This window comes from Rhinopithecus bieti, unplaced genomic scaffold, assembly GCF_001698545.2.
Source record: "Rhinopithecus bieti isolate Rb0 unplaced genomic scaffold, ASM169854v2 scaffold_16234, whole genome shotgun sequence".
NCBI classification, from domain to species: domain Eukaryota; kingdom Metazoa; phylum Chordata; class Mammalia; order Primates; family Cercopithecidae; genus Rhinopithecus; species Rhinopithecus bieti.
The window spans coordinates 136,020-141,424 of record NW_016808946.1 but is presented as its reverse complement, the minus strand read 5'-3'; the positions used below and the strand labels follow the sequence as shown (position 1 = coordinate 141,424).

Genomic DNA, 5,405 nt, shown 5'->3' with positions numbered 1-5,405 from the left:
TTTTTTTTTTTTGAGAGGGAGTCTCGCTTTGTGGCCCAGGCTGGAGTGCAGTGGCCGGATCTCGGCTCACTGAAAGCTCTGCCTCCCAGGTTTACGCCATTCTCCTGCCTCAGCCTCCCGAGTAGCTGGGACTACAGGTGCACGCCACCTCGCCCGGCTAGTTTTTTTGTATTTTTTAGTAGAGATGGGGTTTCACCAGCTTAGCCAGGATGGTCTCGATCTCCTGACCTCGTGATCCACCCGTCTCAGCCTCCCAAAGTGTTGGGATTACAGGCGTGAGCCTCCGCGCCTGGCGAGAAACATTTTCAATGGAATTTTTTAGAAGGATGTGTAAGGAGAAAGTTGGGGTTTTTGTTTTTCCTCCTAGAAGAAAATTCTCATGAAGTAGTTCATTTGAGACCAAGATCCTGGTGTTACTAACTTCCTCCTCAACAGCAGGTCAGCAGTAAAGAGGAAAATGCAGGCATCAAGCACACCCTGTTTGCGTGACTTTCCTCTCCTCCCTTAAGGCTCCCTGAGGCCCACTCAAAACGAAAGCCAAGGCCACTCTAAAGGGCGTAAGAGGCCTGGCGCAGGTTCATGCCCGTAATCCCAGTACTTTGGGAGGCTGAGGCAGGAGGATCGCTTGAGCCCAGGAGTTCGAGACCTGAACCAATGTATACTTTTCATGTACTATTTTATGATTTTACCTACAATTCCTGTCTTCCCAAAATGCATAAAACCAAACTGTAACCTGACCATCTTGGGCACACTTTCTCAGGACCTCCTGAGACTGTTCCTTGGGCCATGGTCACTCATGTTGACTCAGAATAAGCCTGGGCAACAAAAGACCTCCATCTCTACAAAAAGCTACAAAAATTACCCAGGTGTGGTGGCATGTGCCTACTGTCCCAACTACTAGGTGTGTGGATCACTTGAACCCAGGAGGTTAAGGCTGCAATGAGCTATGATTGCTCCACTGCATTGCAGCCTGGGTGACAGAGCAAGACCCTGTCTCAAAAAACAATTAATTAGAAATATGAATAATTGAAAGGTTTCAAGAGCAGGCATTATGGGCAGCAACCCAAGCTGGAGTCAAAGCCCCAGATTCTGTCTCCTGAAATACCTGAGGAATCTACCCAGCTGCCTCAGTTTCCCAAACAGCACATAGGGTCATCTGAATGTGAGCAGCAGACCAGTCACCAAGACAAATTTTGGACTTGAACAAAACCATTAGTGAGTCCTTAGCCCCATTTCCATGCTACAAAGGCGGCAGGACCACAGCAGACTCAGGGTCCTGGAGACACAGCCCCGTCAGCCCCTACTCATCTGCTCAGGGAGCTAAGACCACCTGGGATAGGTTCACCGGCTTGCCCAGGGAGGCCCACACCCAGATCCAGTCAGCCAGCCAAGAACACAGACTATTTGGAGAGAAAGAGGTTGTCAGCTCCCCTTCTGGGACCATCTACCTCTAGGGCAGAAAAATCAATCTGCTATAGATTAAAACAAAATGAATCTTGAGGGAGAATAGAGACTTGTTAATTTACATTAATATATAATAAGAATAAGGGGAAGGATGGGAGGGGGTAAGGGATAAAAGACTATACACTGCGTACAGTGTACACTGCTTGGGTGACAGGTGCACCAAAATCTCAGAAATCACCACTAAAGAACTTACTTGTATAACTAAAAACCACCTATACCCCAAAAACTACTGAAATAAAATAAAATAAAGTATTTGCCAAACCAAAAAAAAAAAAAGAAGAACAGCTAATATTGACAGAGTATCAACTATGTGGCAGGTGATGTTCATCATCTAATTTACCTTATTTAATCCTTCAGACAAACCTAGGAATAGGTCCCTTTAAGGTTCATTTTACAGACAGGGAAATAGAGGATCAGAGAGGTTAAGTAGTCTCCTCAAAGTCACACAGCTGGGAAGTGGAAGAGCTATGGTTTGAATCTGAATTTGTCCAACACTAGCGTTCATGGGTTTAACTACTGCATTACTGAATGCATCTTTAAACGCATCATTTAAAGATGAATCCAGCTCCCAGGGAGTTGGTTCACTGGACGACTAAGGAAGTGCAACCCTCATGCTATACATCCAGCAGTAAAGAGAAAGAAAGCTATTTAAACTCTTTGGCAATAAAATAACTAGGTTTTACACCAGGCGTGGTGGCTCTCTCCTGTAATCCCAGCACTTTGGGAGGCCAAGGCGGGAAGATCACTTGAGCCCAGGAGTTCCAGACCATCCTGGGCAAAATGGTGAAACCCTGTCTTCACCAAAAAAAAAAAAAAAAAAAAAAAAATTAGCCAGACATGGTGGCGGCACCTGTAGTCCCAGCTACTTGGGAGGCTAAGGTGGGAGGATCACTTGAGCCCAGGAGGTCAGGCTGCAATAAGCTGTGATTGCACCAGGACACTCCAGTGTGGGGGACAGAGTGAAACCCTATCTCAAAAAAAAAAATAAATAAATAAATAAAAGAAAAAGAAAAGGAAGATATGTTTTAAATAATTACCTTCTGAGCCTATTAGCAAAACAGTCTTTCGGCCGGGTGCGGTGGCTCACGCCTGTAATCCTAGCACTTTCGGAGGCTGAGGTGGGCGGATCACAAGGTCAGGAGATCGAGACCATCCTGGCTAACACAGTGAAACCCCGTCTCTACTAAAACTACAAAAAATTAGCCAGGTGTGGTGGCAGGTGCCTGTAATCCCAGCTACTTGGGAGGCTGAGGCAGGAGAATGGCGTGAACCCGGGAGGCAGAGCTTGCAGTGAGCCAAGATCGCACCACTGCACTCCAGCCTGGGCGAAAGAGTGAGACTGTCTCAGAAACAAAACACACACAAAAAAATTCTTTCAATGTTATTCAATGAATGCTGGCAAGGATGTTATGAAACTATTATATGTCACTGGAATAAATTGCTCACCAAGGCTGGAGTTCGGTGGTGTGATCATAGCCCCTAGCAACTTGAATTCCTGGGCTCAAGCGATCCTCTCGCCTCAGCCTCCCAAGGAGCTGGGATTACAGGTGCATGACACTGTGCCCAGCTAATTCTTAAAAACAATTTTTGGCTGGGCGCAGTGGCTCCTGCCTATAATCCTAGCACTTTGGGAGGCAGAGGCAGGCAGAGTGCCTGAGCTCAGGAGTTCGAGACCAGCTTGGAAAACATGGTGAAACTCCCTCTCTACTAAATATAAAAAATTAGGCCGGGCGCAGTGGCTCACACCTATAATCCTAGCACTTTGGGAGGCCGAGGCGGGCAGACTGCCTGAGCTCAGGAGTTCGAGACCAGCCCAGGCAACATGGTGAAACCCCGTCTCTACTAAAATACAAAAAATTGGCCGGGCATGACGGCGTGTGCCTGTAGTCCCAGCTACGGGAGGTTGAGGTAGGAGAATCACTTGAACCCAGGAGGCAGAGGTTGCAGTGAGCCAAGATCACACCACAATACTCCAGCCTGGGTGACAGACTGAGACTGCCTCAAAAAAAAAAAAAAAAAAGAAAGAAAGAAAGAAAAGACCGGGCGCAGTGGCTCATGCCTGTAATCCTAGCACTTTGGGAGACTGAGGCGGATGGATCACCTAAGGTCAGCAGTTCGAGACGAGCCTGGCCAACATGGTGAAACACTGTCTCTACCAAAAATACAAAAAATTAGCTGGGCGTGATGGCAGGCACCTGTAATCCCAGCTACTCTGGAGGCTGAGGCAGGAGAATCGCTTGAAGCCAGGAGGAAGTTGCGGTGAGCCGAGATTGTGCCATTGCACTCCAGACTGGGTGACAGATCAAAACTCTTGTCTCAAAAAAAAAGACAAAAATTAGCTGGGCATGGTGGCGGGCAGCTGTAGTCTCAAGCTACTTGAAAGGCTGAGGCAGAAGAATAGCTTGAACCCAGGAGGAGGAGGTTGCAGTGAGCGCAGATCGCACCACTGTACTCCAGCCTGGGTGACAAAGCAAGACTCCGTCTTGAGGAAAAAAAATAAGAATGAAAGGGCTGATAGGATGATGAAAGCTGAAATGTTTAAACAGAAAGAAGTTGTATCTCCTTTACCTAAATATTTTATGAGAATGGATATGGTATCTGACTGGGGAATATTTCCCCTGCCTACTATTGGAAAACAGAAAGCACGTAAATCCCCTCCTCAAGCAGTATTAATTGGACACGTCAGTGTCCAAACCGAGCCCACACAGCGTAGAATAGAAGCTGCAGTGCTGGCATGTGCTGGCATGAGTGAATTCCGTTCGACAGCCCTGTGCAGAATGTAAACTGGAGCTACAGCAAGAGATTGCGAGTGCCTCCCAGAGACGAGGTGACTACTGGGACTTTGGACAAGTGCATTTCCACTTGAGGGGCATTTACTACCTTGCCATGGGGTATTAACCAAAGCTACCCCTATGACTGATATGACTGAGGAACAGGAAATTATTTTTTTCAGGTTTTTTTTTTTTTTTTTTGACAGGCTCTCGCTCTGTTACCCAGGCTGAAATGCAGTAGCGCAATCACGGCTCACTGAAGCCTTGACCTCCAGGGCTCAGGCAACCCTCCTGCCTCAGCTTCCCAAGTAGCCGGGATCACAGGCGCACACCACCACACCCAGCTAATTGCTTTTATTTTTTGTAGGACAGGGTCTCCCTTATGTTGCCCAGGCTGGTCTCGAACTCCTGGGCTCTAGCGATCTTCCCATCTTGGCCTCCCAATGTGCTAGGATTACAGGTGTGAGCCACCACACCCAGCTAGAAGGACAGAAAATAATCTTGAAGACTGAAATACCCAGGACATCTTGGGTGATGTCAAGGAAACACTAACAGGGATGACAGTGTCCACAAGAGTTCCCTAATATGACAGAAATCATTTATACAGGATGGCATTACCTGGGGAAGGCAAGCAGGGGATACTCACATGAGCAGGGAGCCTCTTTTCCCCTAGGACTGACTCTGGAACTCTGATGAGCAGCCGGATTCTGTAGCAGCCAACAAACAGCTCTCACCTGACCAAACAGGAGCTGCTGGGTTGGTGGCTACAGTTCCAAGGTGAACGATGCCTCGTTTGGAAAGATGCCAATCTGATCAAAGATGGTAAAAACAAATCAGCTCTAAGGGCCGAAATGCATGTTGTTTTCCCAGCAGTGATGGGAGAACTGAACAGTGTAAAACCTCCTGTATCTGTGCAGGGCTTTGGGTGCCAGTTCACCCTCCCCTTGTGGGCGGTGGTCAACAGCCTGGCCATACATTTAGACAGGAGGGCAATGGAAACCTGACCTATTAAATGGATATTTCTTTTTTTTGAGACGGAGTCTCGCTCTGTCGCCCAGGCTGGAGTGCAGTAGCCGGATCTCAGCTCACTGCAAGCTCCGCCTCCCGGGTTTACGCCATTCTCCTGCCTCAGCCTCCCGAGTAGCTGGGACTACAGGCGCCCGCCACCTC

The 5,405-nt window shown here is 47.9% G+C and overlaps 1 protein-coding gene across 5 annotated transcripts in view; it reads right to left on the bottom strand.

The window, feature by feature from the left end:
- Positions 1-5,405, bottom strand: part of PIK3CD (phosphatidylinositol-4,5-bisphosphate 3-kinase catalytic subunit delta) — a 74,446-nt gene that overhangs the window by 55,886 nt on the left and 13,155 nt on the right. The window contains exon 2 of one of the 5 annotated variants that reach the window (XM_017887963.1): positions 4,882-5,044. The exons of the other annotated variants lie outside the window; for them this stretch is intronic. The gene's annotated coding sequence lies outside the window, so the exon portion shown is untranslated. The remainder of the gene's footprint in view (positions 1-4,881; positions 5,045-5,405) is intronic. 5 annotated transcript variants of the gene reach the window in all.